A 22,525-nucleotide genomic window follows, 5' to 3' on the forward strand; every position below is an offset into this window, starting at 1 on the left:
CTGGGTATCTTTGATATGAAAATTAACTCTTGGTTCAACCAATGAGAAGCCAAACATTTCAGAGTAAACAAAGGATTTCATTTCCCAAGACATGCATGTGAGAAACTTTTTTTCCTTCTCCCTTTTTCTCAGGGAAGAAAGCCATGACTGAGCCCCTAATTCCATATCATAAGGTGTTTAACAATGAAAGATACCTAATGCCTAGAGCTTTCTAGCTCTGAATAACTCGCTGTGGTGGGTTAACTAATGGTCAACTTGTAATGCCCAGCTGAACTGAATCAGCATGGTCTGGGAGTGGATGATCCACCTGAGGATTATTGCCAATAGCCATTAAAAAAAGAGAATGGGAGAGGAAGATCATGGGTTATTGATTTTCCAGGAGACGCTTACTGCAGATAGTTTTCCTGATGTAAACTTGGCTATTCTTGTCACTGAGAATGGCTGCTGTTCTCGTCAGAGAAGCTCTGATCTTCACCGTGAGCATCACTTCCTGACTCCAATGTAGCTCCTTCAGCCTCATGGCACAAATCCTTCATCCCATTGACATAAGCTTTCTGGCTTCCACCACTGGCTTCTGGGACTTCCAGGTGCAGATCTGCAATATGGACAAGCGTGAGACATTGCTGTGGGCTCTAGGTCACTGGCTGGACTTATGGAGGACATTGCCTTGGATTTGAAGCCTTCAGCTGGAATTGTGTGGGACATTGGTGTGGGATCCAGGCCCTTGGCTGGATTCTTTAGGCCTCTAGTGTGTGGCTAATCTCTTGCACTCCTCAGGATTTGACTTTCTGGGTAAATATAAAATGGTCCTATAAATTATATGTCCTGTATTAAATGCCCCCCTTGCAAAACCCCTACTACAACACTTGCATAGTGTCAAATTAGAAAATCCTATCAATGAGTGGGACTCAATCTCACGAAAGATTCCATAACATCCAGTGAGTGAAGTAATTTAAGAAAGCCTCCTTGTTTGTAACCACAGATCATCACGTGTGACATCCACCGTACTTCCAGCTTGGTCCAGCTCATTAGTCACTAATTACTGGTACTAAATACTAGACTGTTTATGCCAAAGACAGTATGGTGGGGGTGCAAAATTAAGTTTTAAAAGTCTCTGCTCTCAAATATATTTTCCTTTCTACTCTTGGATCACATTTTAAATTTCTCCAAGTGTGGGCCACTGTACCACTGTTCCCAGCACAGAGGAGGCTTCCAGGCCTCCTTAGCACCCTCCCAGTGCAGAGGAGGTGAGCTGCGCAGGTGCCAGCAGCACAACACTCCCCCCCCCCCCACACCGCCCATCAAAATGAGAAGACAATTATACAAATTTCAAAACTAGCCTTCCAGATCACCTACAGCAACCCCAAAGGGAAACGAGATGGAACATTCTGATGCTCAACCACCTGGACTCCCTAAACTGGCAACAAAAGTGGATCTGGAAAAAATGAAATCAGAAATAATTTCTCAGATAACAGAAGAGATTGTGCTCATAGTGCATGACATGATTGATCAGTGGAGTGACAAATGGTGGAAAGACAACACTGGCTAAAAATGTGCAGAAACACTTCCCAAACTGCAGTGTCATATCTCAGAATGACTTCTTCAAGCCAGAATCTGAGATAGAGAAAGATAAAAATGGATTTTAGCAGTATGATGTGCTTGAAGCGCTTAACTTGGAAAAAATGATGGCAGTATTTCCTGCTAGATGGAGAATCTAGGACAATCTCTGGGATCAACAACTGGCAGTAGGACACAGGAAATTCCCATTTTAATCATAGAAGGTTTTCTTCTTTTTAATTATAAGCCCCTTGACACTACATGGAATAGATGCTATTTCCTAACCATCCCATATGAAGAGTGTAAGAGGAGAAGAAGTACGAGAGCCTATGAGCCCCTGGACTCCCCTGGGTACTTTGACAGGCACATGTGGCCCATGTACCTGAAGCACAGGTTAGAGATCAACAGCATCACCTGGGAGATTGTGTACCTGGATGGAGCCAGATCTGAGGAAGATCTCTTTTTACAAGTATATGAAGATCTTATACAAGAGCTAGCAAACCAAAGTGCAAGTATTGTGCTAGCAAATGGGATGGTGAAGAACAGAGAGCCAGGAAAATAGTTCATCAAATGTGCAAGAATGGTACACCAGGGAGATTGTATTTATTCACTCTTTGCTTTGAGAATAATTCAGAAGCAGAAATTTAGTGTGGGTGTGAAGACTTGATTCTTTGTCAGGATGATTTTAGGGGTGAAAATATTTACCCTTCATATCCTCCCTCTCTCCCCCTACCCTCTGTTATATCTCTTAATGATGTTTGTGTTATTTAGTTTAAAATTTTGGTAAACAGCTGTCCCAATGAGACTGATATTATCCTATTAGAAGAGTGAAATTAAAATGCTGATGATTTTAATACATCTAAGCTCCCTTTATACATTTTTCCCTTAAATGTTTTCCTTAAAGTTAATATTTTGCAAATACCTCAGAAATAAACACAAGATTTAAAAAAATAAGTAAATAAATCTAGAGAGAAGCTGAGGAACATGATGGAATCCCAACATAGGAAACAAATGGAATTCATAAAACAGATGCAAACAGATTTCCAGGAGATTAAAAACTCCATTGAAAGTCTCTGCAGCAGAATGAGCCAATGTGAGGACAGAATTTCAGATAGATATAGAAGATAAGATTGCAATTACTGACCAGGAAAAGAAAAAAATGCTTTAAAATTGTAAGGCATCATGAGAAATCAATCCAGCAGCTGCCAGATGATGCAAAGAAGAATAACATAAGACTGATCAGAGTCAATGAAAGAGCAGGATAGAGTGCAGATGACATTAAAAAAAAAAACTGTTCACAGAAGTAAGAGCAGAAAACTTCCTAAGCAGGGGAAAAGAACTTGATATACAGATAAGTGAAGCATAGAGGACTCCAACTAGCACTGATTTAAAAAAATCTACACAAAGGCTTATAATTGTTAAGACTCCAGAAACACAACAGAAGAACAAAGTTCTACAAGGAGTTAGAGAAAATAAACAAATCACATACAAAGGAAAGCCCGTTAGAATCACAGCAGACTTCTCAACATAAACCATCAAGGCAAGAAGAGTTTAGAGTGATGTATTCCATGTCCTAAAGGAAAACAGCCTCCAACCCAGATTGATGTACCCCGAAAAGCTATCTTTCAAAATTGATGGAGAAAAAAGATGCTTTCATGGCAAAGAGCACCTTAGGAACTTCATGAATACCCAACCAGCACTCCAAAAACTTTTACAGAATATACTAGGAAAAGACAATGAGGATCACAACACCAGGAAGCACAGCAGAATGAATCCATCAGGTGAGACATGAAGTTAAATGCAAAGGGGGAGAATCCAACAAAGAGAAAAAGTCATGACAATGATAAGTCAATATATATCAGCTATAAGCATCAATATTAATGGTCTCAATTCACCAATCAAAAGAAATAGACTGGCAGAATGGGTCAAGACATGAGATCCAACAATATGCTGCTTACAGAAACAACTTAATTCAAAAAGAAACTCATAGACTCAAAGTTAAAGGGTGGAAAACAATACTCCACATGACAGGAACCCAAAAAAAGCAGGAGTAGCTATCCTTTTTGCAGCTCAAGGGGATTTCAAACTAACACTGATTAAGAGAGGCAAAGAAGGACACTACATCCTTGTAAAGGGAAAAAATGACAATCATGTATATATATGCATCAAATGCTGGTGCACTCAACTATATAAAAGAAATACTAACAGACATGAAAAGTCATATATGCACTAATACTGTACTAGTGGGGGACCTCAATACCCCACTGTCACAAATAGATAGATCATCTAGACTAAAAATAAGTAATGAAATAATAGAACTCAATCAAACTCTTAAACAAATGAACTTAACAGATGTTTACAGAGTATTTCACCCCACAAAATCAGAATAAACATTCTTTTCAGCTGCATATGGGTCATTCTCCAAAATAGACCACATACTTGCTCATAAAACATGTTCAAATAAGTGCAAAGGAATTGAAGTTTTCCCCTGTATATTATCATACCATAGTATGATGAAATTGAAGATCTACAGCAAAAGAAACCACAAAAATTTCATAAACACTTGGAAATTGAACAGTATACTTCCGAATAACCAAAGGGTCACAGAGGAAATTAAAGAAGAAATCAGACAGTTCCTTCAATTAAATGACAATGACAATACAACATATCGGAAACTATGGGACACAATGAAAGCAGTATTACAAGGAAAATTCATAGCAGTGAATACTCATATTAGGAAAAGAGAGTGAGGTCAATTAATCAACCTGTTGCTGAACCTCAAGCTTCTAGAAAAAGAAGAGCAAGAAAAACCCAAAGCTGATACAAGGGAGGAAATGATAAAGATCAGAGCAGAAATCAATGCAATGGAGACTAAAAGAATGATACAAAAAATCAATGAAGCCAAGAGTTGGTTCTTCAAAAGAATAAATACAATTGACAAACCCTTAAGCCAACCTTGTCAGAAAAAAGGAAAGAAAAGGCCAAAATCCATGCCATTAGTAATGAAAAGGGTGAAATTACAATGGACACAACAGAAATCCAGAGGATCATCAATGCATACTTCAAGAACCTATATGCCAATAAAATGGAAAACACAGAAGAAATGGACAGATTTCTAGATATGTATGAATTACCAAAGTTGAACAAAGAAGACCTAAAAATTCTAAAAACCCCAATATCAATCCCCGAAATTGAAAACGTAATTAAAAGCTTACCAAGTAAGAAAAGCCCAGGTCTTGATGGCTTCACTGCTGAATTCTACAAGACATTTAGAGAAGAACTACTGCCACTACTGTTTAAACTCTTCAGTGAAATTGAAAGGGAAGCAATACTCCCAAATTCATTCCTGGAAGCAAGCATCACCTTGATCCCCAAACCAGAGAAAGACCCAACCGAAAAGAGAACTATAGGCCAACCTCACTAATGAACATAGATGCAAAACTCTTTAATAAGATACTGGCAAATAGAATGCAGAAGATCATCAAGAGCATACACCCTGATCAAGTGGGATTCATCCCAGGGATGCAGGGATGGTTCAATATATGAAAATCAATCAATGTAATACACTATTATCAATAGAACCAAGGACAAAGACCATATGATTATCTCAATAGATGCAGGAAAAGCATTTGACAAAATCCAACATGCAATTATGATAAAAGCCCTACAAAAAATTGGAATACACACTATATACCTCAATATGATGAAAGCCATCTATGAAAAAACAACAGCCAATGTCATACAAAATAGTCAAAAACTGAAATCCTTCACACTAAAATCAGGAATAAGACAAGGATGTCCACTATCACCACTCCTGTTCAATATAGTTTTGGAAATATTAGCCATGCCAATTAGACAAAAGAAAGAAATAAAAGGAATAAAGATAGGAAATGAAGAAGTCAAGTTGTCATTATTTGCAGATGACATGATACTCTATATAGAAGACCCCAAGAACTCCACCAATAGTCTTCTAGACTTAATAACCAAATTCACTCAAGTAGCTGGATACCACATCAACACACAAAAATCAACAGCTTTCCTCTATACAAATAACAGACTCACTGAGACAGAAATAGGGCAAATAATTCCTTTCACAATAGCATCCAAAAAACTGAAATACCCAGGAATCAACCTAACAAAGGAAATCAAAGACTTCTTCTCTGCAAACTACAGCACTCTGAAAAGAGAGATTGAAGATAATATCAGAAAATGGAAAGACATCCCTTGATCCTGGGTAGGAAAGATCAACATAGTGAAAATGGCAATACTTCCAAAACTGCTATATAGATTCAGTGCAATCCCAATTTAAATCACAGCATCATATTTCATGGACTTTGAGAAAACTATCCAAAAATTCATGTGGAACAAGAGAGACACAGAATAACAAAAGCAATTCTAGGTAACAGAGACATGGCAGGGGGTATCACAACCCCCAACCTGAAACTATACTACAAAGCTATGGTGATAAAACAGTATGGTACTGGCCAGGAAACAGACTTGAATACCAGTGGAACAGATTAGAAGATGCAGAAACAACTCCAGATACACTCAGACATCTCATCTTCGACAAAGGAGCCAAACACCCTCACTGGAGGAAAGATAGCCTCTTTAATAAGTGGTGCTGGAAAAATTGAGTTACAACTTGCCAAAGACTAAAACTAGACCTATATTTCTCACCATGCACTAAACGAGAATCAAAATGGATTAAAGATCTAAATATTAAAATAGAAACGCTGAACCAGTTGGAACAGAGGTTAGGTAGAACTCTTGAAAATATCAGTGTAGGAAAAGATTTTATGAACAAAATCTCAGTTGCCCGTGAACTTGCACAAATAATCAACAAGTGGGATCTCTTCTTATTAAAAAGCTTCTGCACAACAAGAGAAACCACCAGCAGTGTGAAGAGACAACCCACAATGTGGGAAAAAATTTTCACCTGCTGTTCCTCAGACAAAGGTCTACTATTTAGAATCTATAAAGAACTTAAAAAAAATCAGACCTCCCAAATTTAAAGACTCAATCCAAAAATGGGCATCTGAAATGAACAGACATTTCTCAGACAAAGAAGTAGAAATAGCAAATAAACATATGAAAAGATGTTCAACATCACTGGTCATTCGAGAGATGCAAATGAAAACAATGTTGAGATTCCCTCAGTCCAGAAAGAATGGCTGCTATCATGAAATCAACCAATATTAAATGCTGGCAGGGCTGTGGGGAAAGAGGAACACTGCTTCACTGTTGGTAGGAATGTAGACTGGTGTAACCACTGTGGAAGGCAGTATGGAGATACCTCAAAGAATTAGGACTGGAAGTCCCATTTGACCCAGCTATTCCCCTGCTGGGTATCTTCCCCAATGAATTAAAAGAATTATACCATATTGATATATGTGCACCCATGTTCACAGCAGCACAATTTGTAATAGCTAAAACTCGGAAGCAGCCCAATTTTCCATCAACTGTAGACTGGATTAGAAAATGTGTTTTTTTATATAAAATGTAGTACTACTCAGCCATAAAAAAATGAGAAATTAGAGACATTTATAGCTAAATGGATGCACATTGAGGCCATACTCTTAAGTGAAATAAATAGGACACACGTGTAAATACTAAATAGTTTCTCTACTGTGAGAAACTGAAAATGTAAATAAGGACTAAAAGGTATAATAGTTAATGTGAACTAGGAAGAGATGGGGCAAAGGGGAGAGGGAAGAGGGAGGGCTAGGGGAAAGGAAGGACGGGAATGGAATTAATATGAGAAAATGGAAACAAAGTCTTTGTAAATAGTGAGGGATGTAGGGGTTGAAGGGAGGGCAGGGGAAGGGGGAAAAATAAGAATCAAGAGAGATTATGTAAAGATGCAAATTTCCAATGATGAATGTCATTTTATTGCATATCTAAAATGTACCGATAAAATAAAATTTTAAAAAAATTTCTCCAATTGGTGTTTGGTTGGATTAAACACCCATTTGCCAACTCTCCATTTTTTCTCTACTAAAGAAATCAAGCATAGGTTAGAAACAGCTCATTAACTATGTAAGAAGATAGCAAATCAGGGCCAAGACCATTAAGCCATTATGTTTTGTGTTCTTGTGTTTTACAGCACTCCTATTCACTACCCATGGTGGGAGGCTTTCTGACATGCTCCTCACCTCTCCGGGATAAGGTCACTCAGCACCTTGGCCCTGCAGAGTAAGCACACGGGGCTCTTTGTTCCCTCCGTAGTCAGTGCTGCCTGACCCTGTGGTCTTGGCTTATGTAGGAAACAAGTTTGATGGTGTGATTTGAGGGATCTTGGAAATTCTCTTCTTCCTTCTCCTTTTTTGTACAGCCCAGCAACACCTTAACTCAAATATTCCAAATATCTCCTAGATCAGTGGTGTCCAACCTATGGCACATGTACTACAGCAGGCTGTATCATTGAAAGCTCTTAAAGGTTCACTATCACTGTCCTAGATAGATGGAAATGATCATAAAGTCATTCTGAACTATAAAGATTACCAGTGAAATTCCTGATAGGTGTGTTGACCATTACATTTACATAGGGCTGCAGGACTAAATGAAACTTCACAGGTTAAGAAAATGGTGTTTGTTCCTCTTAAAGCTATTGATGTTCCCTGGAGGATTATCCATGACCATTTATTTGTTTCTTCCACAATGTCTTGCACTTAGAAAGTGTTCATAATTATTTATTTATCAAAACAAGTTATTAAAAATGTGATAAAATACTCCCTGGTGAGTTCTCCTATGGAATGTTAGACACATAGATACTTCTAAGTGTTGGAATTGACCATGTTTGCATAAATTCCCTTCTAGTAAATTTTTAGCCCTAACTCTCTTAGTATTCAAGATATTTTTATGTTTCCCATAGAGTTTTAAACAAACATATCTCAATACTCATATGAGCAAACTAATTTCAAAAATGGATTTTGAAAAAATAATTTTAACTTCCTATTTGAAAAATACAGTAAATTCCAGCTCACTCAAGGAAAGACAACAGTGAAGTTGAGGGAGTAATGTGAAGAATTGAGATCTAAAAATAACCCTTAGCCATGGACTACTGATGCCACTACTGATACGGTCATGCAAAATACTATATTTTTCAAAACTGAACTCTTTTAAGTATTGAAGAGAGAACTAAGGAAAATTCATCAGAAGCAGCAGCCATACACTAGATAAAGTAGGATGCATGATCACCCTAATAAGCAAGTCTGTTTCCCTGCCAGAAGCTCAGTTTCATCATCTATAACACTGATAATAAGAAAAGATAACCTGGTAGTTAGTTCCTTCTTCAACTCTAAAGCCTTAGATGAGAGGCAAACTTCATTTCTTACTCTGAGCTTCATATCTCTATCTAAAATAGGACTTCGTACTTCTTTAATTACATCTACTTCCACATCTTTCTGTTCAGTGGACATTTCTGACCATACAACATCATCTTAGAGATTAATTTCAGGAAATTGAGTCTTTCTAATAGTCTGTCTCTATCTATGCGGTAGCTTTCAACAAAGTCAGAAATGCAGTTAACGAAAAGGAAGCATGGATCACTGTTTCTACTCACTGTGTCTTCAATGTGATTTTCCTTTCAATTATAGCAAGAAAAGAGTGATAAGAATAATGGTGAGGAAAGTGATGCAGAATATTTATTCTTCACACCTGAACCCAATTCTGTTTCCCATTTCTGCAGCTGCCTGTTTCCATCCATCAGATATCCTTTAGCTGTAATGATGCACTATGCCACTTGATTCCAAAATAGCCAGTAGTTTACATATGTTCCTTTTTCCTAATCAATACAATTAATAAGTTATTACCTATATATGTATTATTTCACTTGATTCTCACATCCATTCTGGATAGGTTCATAGTAGATGATTCAGAGCGTAAGTGACTTACATAAACAGAAACTGCTAATGAGTGGCAGGGAACTGGAACCCAGTCTAACTTTATTCTTCCATACTGCCTCCAAGAAAATTCCAAGTAAGTTAGAAAGCTTAATTACTTTTGATATTTTAAATATTTACACTATTTTTTAAGAATAATTAGATAGTGGGTTATCATAAAAACTGTGGTCAATAATGGGCCAATGTTTGAAATTCTCACTCATCATGACTGCCCTTAATCTCCAGCTAAAGGAAAGTTCAGATTACCCTTTCAAGAATCATCACAGGACATTCAAGCTTTAGAGTCAATATTTGTGCATTATGCAATGATTTTCTATTTCACTGAGGCTCTTAATTGTTATATGTCAACTTGATTTGAAAAATTGTTATATTTCAACTTCCTAGTAGATTAGTAAAGCACAGTTCTAGATGTGTCTGTGGGTGACTGACGTGTAGACCAGAAAACTGAGTGGGGGGAGATCCACCCCAGATATGGGTGGCAACCAACTAATAGACTTGTACCCTAGACAGAATAAAAAAGAAGAAAGTCCTCATTTTGGAAGAGCTCCAGTCTTTGCCATTGCCTTTCATCATAGATCAAGAGTTTCTTGGGCCGGGGATTTAGCTCAGTGGTTTTGCTGCCTGCCATGCAAGCACAAGGACCTGAGTTCGATCCCCGGTACCAAAAAACAAAAGAGTTTCTTCAGCTTTTCAATGCAGACTCTAGTCCAGTGGCTCTACAGTGAACTTTCAGGCCTTCAACCTTCAAGTAATACTGCATCATTGATGTCTCTTATTTCACGGCATCTATCTTCTTGGACTAAGTAGCTACTGCATTCTCTGGCTCTTCAGCACGCAGATGGCCATTGTGGATACTTCCGCCTCTGATCTTGTAAGCCTAACTAATAAATCCCTGTATATGATCATACATGTATTTTATATTGATTCTGTTCCTCTGTAGAACTCTAATATGCAGATTAAAATAACCAAAAGATATTTCTCATTTAACCACATGTAAATGGATAGGATGATGCTGTAGTTATGGGTTTAAATGAAATCCACAGACAATCCTTTAAAGGACATATTAAATACTCCTTAAAGTGATGAAAAATTCAAAGAATTTTATATTATCATTATTTTTAAAAATTAATTGGATTAGAAACTCACTGGAAGTAATCTCTAGACCACTGAGGAATATCCTCCTGTTCTACATTACGACTATAAGGAAAACTGAGTGAATCACCTCCACAAAGACTTGGAATTAGATTTCAAAATTTAGGTGCTTTAAATAATCACTAAGTACTCTTGAATCCATGTTAAATACTGAAGTATTTATAAATATGTCTTTTGGAGGCCGCCTCCCTCAGACCTCGGGTGCCGTGTCTTTCTCGCCCTGGCCTGAGTTTCCGCCATGATCTAGGGCTTGGGGGACCCCTGTGGAGCTTGCAGCTCCTCAGAAACTGGGGGAGGCAAGGGTGCACAACGACTCAGACCAGGCTTTCTGCCAGGGGCGGCCCTGCCTGGGCACCTTATAGGATGACAGCCTGCTTGCAGCCTTCCTGAGGAGGCTCCTGCCCACCGAGTGTCTTGCTAAGTCACTAAATCCAGTTGCCCAAGCTGGATTTGAACTTGTGATTATCCTGCCTCAGCCTCCTGGAGCTAAAATTACAGGCTTTCCTGAGAACCCGGAAGGAAGCTCCCCCACCGCCATCCCAGGTTCATCCGGCAGAGAAGCTCAGCCGGTCCCAGCACCTGAAAGAAAGCTCCCCCACCACCATCCCATGCTCCTAGGGCAGAGAAGGTGAGCCAGTCCCAGCACCTGGAAGGAAGCTCCCCCACCGCTATCCTGGGCTCCTAGGGCAGAGAAGCTGAGCCAGTTCCAGCACCTGGAAGGAAGCTCCCCCCACCACCAACCCAAGCTCCTAGGGTAGAGAAGGTGAGCTGGTCCCAGCACCTGGAAGGAAGCTCCACTGCTCCCATCCCAAGCTCCTAGGGTGGAGAAGGTGAGCTACATGGGCACGAGAAGCAACACCCCCACTCCCATGTGGAAAAGAGAAGACACATAAACAAGCTTCTAAAATAGACTTCTGGATCACCTACACCAACCCCAAAGGGAAACAAGATGGAACAATCTGATACTCAACCACCTGGACTCTCTGAACTGATAACAAAAGAGGATATGGGAAAAATGAAATCAGAAATAATTACTCAGATAACAGCAAAGATTTTGCTCAGGGTGCAAGACATGATTAATAAATCTAGAGAGGACACAGGTAAAAAAAATAGAGGATCTGAGGAACATGGTGCAATCTCAACATAGGAAACAAATGGAATCCATAAAACAGATGCAAACAGATTTCCAGGAGATTAAAAACTCCATCGAAAGTCTGTGCACCAGAATGAACCAGTGTGAGGATAGAATTTCAGATATAGAAGAAAAGATAGCAATTAGGGACCAGGAAAAGAAAAAATGCTTTAAAATTATAAAAGACCATGAGAAATCAATCCAGCAGCTTCTAGACGATGCAAAGAAGAATAGTATAAAACTGATTGGAGTCAATGAAGGAAGAGGAGAGAGTGCAGATGACATTAAAAATCTGTTCACAGAAGTGATGGCAGAAAACTTCCCAAGCAGGGGAAAAGAACTTGACATACAGATAAGTGAGGCATATAGGACTCCAGCTAGCCTTAATCAAAAAAAATCTACACATAGGCATATAATAGTTAGGATTCCAGAAATCCAACAGAAGAATAAAATTCTACAAGCAGTGAGAGAAAAGAAACAAATCACATACAAAGGAAAGTCCATCAGAATCACAGCCAACTTCTCAGTCCAAACCCTCAAGGCAAGAAGAGCTTGGAGTGATGTATTTCAAGCCCTAAAGGAAAACAGCCTCCAATCCAGATTGATGTACCCTGCAAAACTATCTTTCAAAATGGATGGAGAAATAAGATACTTTCATGATAAAGAGCACCTCAGGAAATTCAAGAATATCAAACCGGTACTCCAAAAAATTTTGGACAATACCTAAGAAAAGACAATGAGGATCACAACCCCAGGAAACCCAGCAGAATGAATCCATTGGGCATGACATATTAAACACAAAGGGGGAGAATCCAAAAAGAAAAAGTCATGACAAGGCTTTTAAAACTTTTAACTTCATCTCCCTAATGAGTGTATAATCCAATCTTGTTATTGTACTGATTAGTATTTTTCTGATTCTAGAGTTACACACCTTTCCTTGTGCTATACTGGCTATTTATCATCTTCTTATGTCTACATTTTAATTGGGTTGTCTATTAATGAGTTCTAAGTATTCGTTATATATTCTGGTCATATCTTATATGCATTGTAAATATGGTCTGTTTTAAGGACTACTTTTCATTTCAATGATGTCACTGAAAGTTCTAAATTTTGATGGAATCTCATTTATCAGTTTTTTTCTTTTATACATCATGTCTTTTGTATCCTAGGTAGTTCTTGCCTACCCTGAATTCATAAACATTTTCCCTTATAATTTCTTCTTAAAGTTTTACACTTTTAGGCTTTCTTATTTAGGTTCATAGATCCCTTCAAGTTATTTTCATGTATGGAAAAAAAGGGTTGAGGTTAATTTTTTATATATGGATTCCAGGTGTTCTAGTGCCATTTGCTGAAAACACTATCTCTTCCTTGGCTCTTGAATTGAGTTTATATTCTATAAAATGCTAATGTTAAATAATCTTTCAAAAATCAGTGGACCATATGTGTGTGGTTCTATTTCTAGATTCTCTGTTTCATTCCAATGATCTATATGTCTTTCCTTACACCACCACTGCTTTGATTACTGTAGCTTTAGAAGAAGTCTTAAAATTAGGTACTAAATGTCTTCCAACACTGTTTTGTTGGGTTTTTTTTTAACTTTTCAAGGTCCTTTGTACTCCTACATAACTTTTAAATTTCAATAACCAATTCTTCATTTATAGAAAGTATACACAGACCTGAATTTTTATATATACCTTGTGTTTTCTAATCCTGCTAAATTCAAATACAAGTTCTTGGGGGGGCTCCTAGAGATTTCTTAGTATTTTCTCTGTAGATGATCATTTCATCTACATACAAAGATTTTGCTTCTACCTTGCCAATCCTATCCTAATTGTGTCATTTTATTGCCAGACTATTTTGATGGGGCCTAGGTTTCAAAGTTTAATAGACAGATAAAGAGTAAGCATATCTGTCCTTGTTCCCCACCTTAGGGAGAAAGCATTGTATCTTCTCCATTCATATAAGGCATTCTCACTGGAAGTATGGAGTACATGTCTTTAATCTGTTGAGAAGGTTCTGTTCTACTTCTAGTCTCCTGATAGCTTTTACCATGAATAGCTGTAGAATTTAGTCCAATACTTTTTCTCCAACTAGTGACAGGATCATATGGCTTTTCCCTTTCCTCTGTTAAAATGATGACTTTTGGGGGTGGATCTTCCAATGCTGAACCAACACTGCCATCCCTATAACAACACTTTCTACATCCTGCCAGATCTGACTTCTAATAGTTTGTTTTGTTAAACAAATTTCTATCTATGTTCATACTTTTTTCTTCTATTATCTTTATCCAGTTTTAGGATTAGCACAATGTTGATTTCCTAAAATGAGGGGAGAAGTGTTCCTTCTTTTTTCTACTTTAGTTGTTTAATATAATTTATCAGTTAAAATGTATATGAGCCTGCTGTTGTCATATAGGTAGGTTTTCAAGCTAGGAATATACTTTCTTTAATAGGTGCTATTCAAATTTTATATTTCCTCCAGAGTTAGTTTCATTAATTTGTCTTCCAAGGTACTTCTTAGAAGGTGTCAAATTTATTTCAAAACAGATTTTTGAAATATGCTTTCTATATCCTTTTAAATTATGTAAAATCTGTGGTAATGTCTCCTAGATTTTGATATTGTAATTTAAAAAATGTATAATCAATATTGTGTAACAGGAAGAAAAGGTCTAAAGGTGCAGGGGATGTGGGAGGGGTAGGGGAAAGGAAAAAAGGGAAAAGAAAAAATATGAGAAAAGGAAAAAAATGGAAACAAAGACTTTGCAAATAAACAGGGGTGGAGGGGGTGAAGGGAGGGCAAGGGAGGGGGGAAAAAAGAGAACCAAGATACTCTTGTAAATGTACAAGATCCCAATGATGAATGTAACTGTATTTTATACCTAAAATGTACCAATAAACTTAATGGGAAAAAATAAAAATAAAAAATATATATAAATATTTCTTTTGAATACACAATTTTTTAAGTTCACCAGTCTGGTGCAGGAATATATCATCTGCCAACAAACTGTCAAAACTTTGGACAAAGAGCCAACAAATTGTGGCAGTGTTTCTAGAAGAGCACAGGTCTTTGTATGACATAAAATCCAATGCCAAGGAAAATCACCAGCCCCATCTGCAATAAGTCATTTCTTTAAAAAGATTAAAAAAGAATTCTCATCTTTCTGTGGATGTCATTTGCCTTGCCAAGAAATTTAGTCTTGTAAACTATTACTTTGCCTGACTTTGCCTTAAAAGCCTCTGGAGCTAATAAGTGATCAAGATGTGACAGCCACAATCTAAATTCCGGTTCTTAAAGCTAAGATTAAAAGCTATGACAAATTCAAGGAATCTTTGTCAAAGAACAATAAAGCTGCAAAAGAGATTTGAGTCAGAAGAGGGAATAACTTATGCTTTCTTGAAGAACCACAGCTTTAAAAAAGTAAACTAGAATACTTTTAAATGTTGCTAAATATTAATTTCGTTTAAAAAGCTGAAAAGTATTTCCTCTCATGAGTTGTGCTTGATTTATGCACTGATGTTGACCATGTTTTCTTCTTTTGCTTGCTTTAAGAGAACAACAAATATTAGAAATAAATATTTCTGAGGTGCATTAATGAGTTTGAAGTGAATCAAGAAGCTCATATTTATTGTAGCCTCAAGAAAGGCAAGGTTCCCTGCTAGGAATTAGGGGACATTTAAACCACATAACAACAAAAAGAGCAACAACTAGGATGGTGCAACTTCCTCTGAGTCCATCCATTAATTGGGGGAGCTCAGTTATCTACATCTACCAAAATAACCAGCAATTCCAATAGCAATGTAAAATAACTGACAACAAAAACTAGTTATCTTAAAAAGAAATTACAAAAACAATCCCATTTACAATAGAATGAAAATATGAAATAAAATACTTCAAAATAACCCAAGGAAGGGAGAAATCTGGACACTGAAAATTGTAAAATATTTTTTTTTGTTAAATTCTTTTATTGGTACATTTTAGGTATACAACACAATTACATTTCTCATTGGGAACTTGTACTTTTACATGATGCATCTTGATTCTTATTTTTTTCCCATTCCTAGCCCTCCCCTCACCCCCTCCACCCTTCCCTATTTACAAAGATTTTATTTCCGTTTTTTTTCATTTCTCACCATTTTTTCTTTCCCTTCTTTCCTTTCCCCTGCCCCTCCCACTACCCCTACACTTTTGGACCTTTTCTTCCTATTTTGCATTATTGATTATTCATTCAAATCATTGGTACATTTTAGGTATACAATATAATGACATTCATCATTGGAAATTTGCACCTTTACATGATCTCCTTGGTTCTTATTTTTCACCCTTGCCCAGCCCTCCCTCAACCCCTCCATTCCTCCCTATTTACTAAGATTTTGTTCCTATTTTTCCATTTTCTCATATTAATTCCATTCTCTTCAATCCTTTCCCCTACCCCACCCACTTCCTTCCCCTTTGCCCCTTTTCTTCCTATTTCACATTACCAAATATACGTTTTAGTCTTTATTTACACTTTCAGTTTCTCACACCAGAGAAACTATTCGGTATTTACACCTGTGTGTCCTATTTATTTCACTTAAGAGTATGGCCTCAATGTGCATCCACTTAGCTAAAAATGTCTCTAATTTCTCATTTTTTATGGCTGAGTAGTATTCCATTTTATTTTTTTAAAAAACACATTTTCTTTATCCAGTCTCCAGTTGATGGGCATTTGGGCTGTTTCTAAGTTTCAGCTATCACGAACTGTGCTGCTATGAACATGGGCACACAAATATTACTGCGGGTGGTATGATTCTTTTAATTCTTTGGAGAAGAGCCCCAGCAGTGGAATAGCTGGGTCAAATGAGACTTCCAGTCCTAGTTCTTTGAGGTATCTCCATACTGATTTCCACAGTGGTTGCAGCAGTCTACACTCCCACCAGCAGTGGAGCAGGGTTCCTCTTTCCCCACAGCCCCACCAGCATTTGTTACTGGTTGATTTCATGATAGCCGCCATTCTTTCTGGAGTGAAGTGAAATCTCAGCATTGTTTTCATTTGTATCTCTCGAATGACCAGTGATGTTGAACATTTTTTCATGTATTTATTTGCTATTTCTACTTCTTTGTGTGAGAAATATCTGTTCATTTCAGATTAAATTTGGGAGGTCTGATCTTTTTAAGTTCTTTATACATTGTAGATAGTAGACGTTTTTCTGAGGAAAAGCAGGGGAAGATTTTTTTCCCCACATTGAGGGTTGCCTCTTCACAGTGTTGGTGGTTTCTCTTGCTGGGCAGAAGCTTTTTAATAAGAAGAGATCCCACTTGTTGATTGTTTGTGCTAGTTCATGGGCAACTGAGGTTTTGTTCACAATATCTTTTCCTACAATGATGTCTTCAAGAGTTCTACCTAAACTATATTCCAACTGGTTCAGAGTTTCTATTTTAGTATTTAGATCTTTAATCCATTTCGATTTTAGTTTAGTGCATGGCAAAAGATATAGGTCTACTTTTAATCTTTGGCAAGTTGAAGCCCAATTTTTCCAGCACCATTTACTAAAGAGGCTCTCTTTCCTGCAGTGAGGGTATTTGGCTCCTTTATCGAAGATAAGATGGCTGAGTGTGTCTGGCATCCTTTCTGCATCTTCTAATCTGTTCCACTGGTCCTCAGGTCTGTTTCTTTGCCAGTACCATGCTGTTTTTATCACAGTAGCTTTGTAGTATAGTTGCAGGTTGGGGATTATTATACCCCCTGCCATGTCTCTGTTACCTAGAATTGCTTTTGCTATTCTGGGTCTCTTCTTGTTCCAAATGAATTTTTGGATTGTTTTCTCAAGGTCCATGAAGTATGCTGCTGGGATCTCAATTGGAATTGCATTGAATCTATATAGTGGTTTTGGAAGTGTGGTCATTTTCACTATATTAATCCTTCCTATCCAGGAGCAGGGGATGTCTGTCCATTTTCTGATATCATCTTCAATCTCTCTTTTCAGAGTGCTATAGTTTTCAGAGAAGAAGTCATTGATTTCTTTTGTTAGGTTGATTCCTAGGTATTTCAGTTTTTTGGATGCTATTGTGAAAGGAATTATTTGCCCTATTTCTCTCTCAGTGACTCTGTTGTTCATGTAAAGGAAAGCTATTGATTTTTATGTGTTGACCTTGTAACCACCTGCTTAACTGAATTTGGTCATTAAGTCTAGAAGACTTTTGGTGGAGTTCTTGGGGGCTTCTGTATACAGTATCATGTCATCTGCAAATAATGACAATTTGACTTCTTCATTTCCTATATATATTCCTTTTATTTCTTTCTCTTGTCTCATTGCCATGGCTACTGTTTCCAGAACTATATTGAACAGGAGTGGTGATAGTGGACATCCTTGTCTTGTTCCTGATTTTAGTCTGAGGGATTTCAGTTTGGGACCATATAGTATGATATTGGCTGTTGGTTTTTCGTAGATGGCTTTTATCAGTTTGAGGTAGAGACCATCTATTCCAATTTTTTGTAGGGTTTTTATCATAAATGCATGATGGATTTTGTCAAATGCTTTTTCTCCATCTATGGAGATAATCATATGGTTTTTGTCCTTGACTCTATTGATATAGTGTATTACATTGATTGATTTGCATATGTTGAACCATCCCTGCATCCCTGGGATGAATCCCACTTGATCAGGGTGTATGATCTTCTTGATGATCTTCTGCATTCTATTTGCAAATATCTTAAGGACTTTTGCATCTATGTTCATTAGTGAGATTGGCCTGTAGTTCTCCTTTTTGGTTGGGTCTTTCTCTGGTTTGAGGATTAAGGTGTTGCTTGCTTCCAGGAATGAATTGGGGAGTATTGCTTCCCTTTCAATTTCATTGAAGAGGTTAAACAGTAGTAGCAGCAGTTCCACTCTAAATGTCTTGTAGAATTCAGCAGTGAAGCCATCAGGGCCCGGGATTTTCTTAGTTGATAAGTTTTTAATTACATTTTCAATTTCATTGGTTGATATTGGGTTGTTCAGAATTTTTAGGTCTTCTTCGTTCAACTTTGGTAATTCATATGTGTCTAGGAGTCTTTCCATTTCTTCTGTGTTGTCCATCTTATTGGCGTATAGGTTCTGGAAGTAGGTATTGATGATCCTCTGGATTTCTGCTGGGTCTGTTGTCATTTCACCCTTTTCATTCCTAATTACATGGATTTGGGCCTTTTCTTTCCTTTTTCTGACAAGGTTGGCTAAAGGTTTGTCAATTTTGTTGATTGTTTCGGAGAACCAACTCTTGGCTTCATTGATTTTTTGTATCATTGTCTTAGTCTCCATTGCATTGATTTCTGCTCTGATCTTTATAATTTCCTCCCTTGTATGAGCCTTGGGGTTGTCCTGCTCTTCTTTTTCTAGAAGCTTGAGGTTCAGCATCAGGTTGTTTAATTGGGCTCATTCTGTTTTCCTAATTCCTTTCACTGCTATGAATTTCCCTCATAAGACTGCTTTCATTGTGTCCCATAGACTCTGATATGTTGTACTGTCATTGTCATTTAATTGAAGGAACTGTCTGATTTCTTCTTTAATTTCCTCTGTGACCCATTGGTTATTCAGAAGTGTGTTGTTCAATTTCCACATGATTATGAAATTTTTTGAGTTTCTTTTGCTATGGATCTCCAATTTCATCGCACTGTGGTCTGATAATATACAAGGGATAACTTCAATTCCTTTTCACTTCCTTAAACATATTCTATGTGTGAGTATGTGGTCTATTTTGGAGAATGACCATGTGTAGCTGAGAAGAATGTGTATTCTGCTTTTGTGGGGTGGAACACTCTGTAAACATCTGTTAGGTTCATTTGTTCAAGAATTCGATTGAGTTCTAGTATTTCATTACTAATTTTTTGTCTAGTTGATCTATCTATTTGTGACAGTGTTGTGTTGAGGTCCCCCACTGGTACTGTATTAGTGCATATATGACTTTTCATGTCCTTTAGTATTTGTTTTATATAGTTGGGTGCACTAGTGTTTGGTGCATAGATATTTATGATTGTTATCTCTTCCTCTTGGATTGTTCCCTTTACAAGGATGTACTGTTCTTCTTCGTCTCTCTTTATCAGTGTTGCTTTGAAATCTACTTGATCTACAAAGAGGATAGCTACTCCTGCTTTTTGGGGGGTTCCCATCACATGGAGTATTGTTTTCCACCCTTTAACTTTCAGTCTATGAGTTTCCTTTTGAATGAAGTGTGTTTCTTGTATGCAGCATATTGTTGGATTTTGCTTCTTAACCCATTCTGCCAGTCTGTTTCTTTTGATTGGTAAATTGAGACCATTAATGTTGATGGTTATAGCTGAAACATATTGACTTGTCATTGCCTTGACTTTTTCTTTTCATTGGGTTCTCCCCGTTTACATTTAATTTCTTATTGTGCCAGGTGGGTTCATTCTGCTTTGCTTCCTGGGGTTGTGATCCTCAAGGTCTGTTCCTAGGATATTGTGTAAAATTCTTTGGAGTGCTGGTTTAGTATTCATGAAGTTCCTAAGGTGCTCTTTGTCATGAAAGTATCTTATTTCTCCATCTATTTTGAAAGATAGTTTTGCAGGGTACATCAATCTGGGTTGGAGGCTGTTTTCTTTTAGGGCTTGGAATATATCACTCCAAGCTCTTCTTGCCTTGATGGCTTGTGTTGAGAAGTCTTCTGTGATTCTGATGGGCTTTCCTTTGTATGTGATTTGTTTCTTTTCTCTAACTGCTTGTAGAACTTTGTTTTTCTGTTGAGTTTCTGGAATCTTAACAATTATATCCCTATGTGTAGATTATTTTTGACCAAGGCTATTTGGAGTCCTCTATGCCTCACTTATCTGTATATCAAGTTCTTTTCCCCTGCTTGGGAAGTTTTCTGCCCTTATTTCTGTGAACAGTTTTTTTATGTCATCTCCACTCTCTCCTCCTTCTTCATTGACTCCAATAAGTCTTATGTTATTCTTCTTTGCATTGTCTAGCAGCTGCTGGATTGATTTCTCATGTTCCCTTATAATTTTGAAACAATTTTTCTTTTCCTAATCATTAATTGCAATTTTATCTTCTATATCTGAAATTCTGTCCTGACACTGGCTCATTCTGCTGTGTAGTCTTTCAGTGGAGTTTTTCATGTCCTGGAAATCTATTTGCATCTGTTCTATGCATTCCATTTGCTTCCTATGTTGGGATTCCATCATGTTCTTCCACTCCTCTCTAGATTTATTCATCACGTCTTGCACTAGGAGCACAATTTCTCCTGTTATCTGAGAAATTATTTCGAATTAATTTTATCCAAATCCCCTTTTGTTGCCAGTTCAGTGGGTCCACATGGTTGAGTATCAGAGTGTTCCATCTCATTTCCCTTTGGGGTTGCTCTAGGTGATCTGGAAGTCTGGTTTTGAGACTTATTTATGTGTTTTATCATTTTGACTGGGGGGTGGCGGGGGGGGTGCTGTTGCCACCCACGTGACTCACCTCCTCTGAGCTAGGAGAGGTGAGACAGGGTCCAGGAGTGGTGGTAGGGATGGTGGCCCAGAAGTCTCTTCCTTTGGGCTGGGAGCAGCAGGACAGAGGGCGGCCCAAAAGCCCTTTCCCCGGGCTGGGAGTGGCGGGAGGGATGGTGGCCAGGAAGCCTCTTCCTCTGAACCAGGAACAGTGGAGTGGTGGCCCAGAAGCCCCTACCTCTGGGCTGGGAGCAGCAGAATGGATGGAGGCCCAGAACCCCCTTCCTCTGGGCCAGGAGCAGCAGGACAGACAGCTGCCCAAAAGCTCTTTCCTCTGGGCCTGGAGTGGCTGGCTGAATGGTTTCCAGGAAGCCCCCTCCTCTGCGAAAATACTTTTTTAAGTAATGATAACTTAGGAGAACTTTGAAAATAGCAAAATATAAGTAAATGTAATTACATATGGATAAAGAAAAACTACATTTCACTCTAAACAGGTAATGGCGTCTTTAGGTAAAAAGGTATTATAAAAATGGAAAGTCCCAATTCAAACTGGAAAAAGTATTCTAAATAAATATCATAAATTCATATAAAAAAAGATTTACAAGATATGACTAACTTGCATAAATCATAAAAATTCACCTATTCTTTAGAAAATCAACTCAGAATATATATCAGTGAGACATAGAAATTTGCCTAAATGAAGATAAGTAATTGGCTAAACAAATAAGGGTAATACAACTAACATGAAATATTATCCTTTATAATCATGATGTAGAAGAAAATACCATGTGAAAATATAGACAACTATGGTTTATTGAACACAATAGTTGTTTAATATCTTATGTAATTGGACATCAGTTTTTTAAAATTTTAAACATTTTTGAAAGACTAGAGCATCTACAGCAAAATATTAAAGACATCGCTTTCTCTCAGCAATAGAAATTTGGGTGAATAATATTTGATTCTGTGCTTTGCTGACCAATTTTGTCAACATTAAGAAGAAATAAAATATTTCTTTTCCAATCAGAAAAATATAAGCAACTGATATTGATGTGTGCCATAATTCTTAAGTTGAACAATAACCTTGATCTATGGAAATAAATTATCTATGATATTCTTCAACTGGGAAAAGAGAGGTTACATTTACTAATCCTAATAACCTAATATATTGTTTTTAAAAAGAAAGAGAATATAAGCTTAGACCCTGATAATAAGACTAATATTTTATCTTGGAATTTTATGCATTCTTAATGTTTAAATTTAACTACTGTTGGTCTCCACTCTCTGACAAGAATGAGGAAAATAGGCAGATAGCTACCCAGCAATAGATCCTGTGCAGGTATGAATCTGCTCGCAATACTGGTAGCTGTAACATGTAAT

General features: G+C 37.4%; 1 pseudogene; it reads left to right on the top strand.

The window, feature by feature from the left end:
• Window positions 1–518: 518 nt before the first annotated feature.
• Window positions 519–22,525, top strand: part of LOC147826916 (nicotinamide riboside kinase 1-like) — a 47,995-nt pseudogene continuing 25,988 nt past the window's right edge.

The sequence above is a fragment of the Heterocephalus glaber genome, unplaced genomic scaffold, assembly GCF_053883595.1.
Source record: "Heterocephalus glaber isolate CG9 unplaced genomic scaffold, H.glaber_assembly_v1.0 deba00001457, whole genome shotgun sequence".
NCBI lineage: Eukaryota > Metazoa > Chordata > Mammalia > Rodentia > Bathyergidae > Heterocephalus > Heterocephalus glaber.